Source organism: Malaclemys terrapin, chromosome 8, assembly GCF_027887155.1.
Source record: "Malaclemys terrapin pileata isolate rMalTer1 chromosome 8, rMalTer1.hap1, whole genome shotgun sequence".
Classification (NCBI taxonomy): Eukaryota; Metazoa; Chordata; order Testudines; family Emydidae; genus Malaclemys; species Malaclemys terrapin.
In genome coordinates this window covers 42834128-42834526 of record NC_071512.1, presented here as the reverse complement: position 1 = coordinate 42834526, position 399 = coordinate 42834128, and positions in this window count along the sequence as shown.

Genomic DNA, 399 nt, shown 5'->3' with positions numbered 1-399 from the left:
CTCATCTATATCTTTTTCCTGTTATGAATAAACCTTTAGATTTTAGATTCTAAAGGATTGGCAACAGCGTGATTTGTGGGTAAGATCTGATTTGTATATTGACGTGGGTCTGGGGCTTGGTCCTTTGGGATCGAGAGAACCTTTTTTCTTTTACTAGGGTATTGGTTTTCATAACCATTCGTCCCCATAATGAGTGGCACTAGTGGTGATACTGGGAAACTGGAGTGTCTAAGGGAATTGTTTGTATGACTTATGGTTAGCCAGTGGGGTAAAACCAAAGTCCTCTCTGTCTGTCTGGTTTGGTGTGCCTTAGTGAAGTGAAGAAACCCCAGCCTTCGGCTGTAACTGCCCTGCTCTAAGCAATTTGTCCTGAATTGATACTCCCACCAAAGGCAGCAT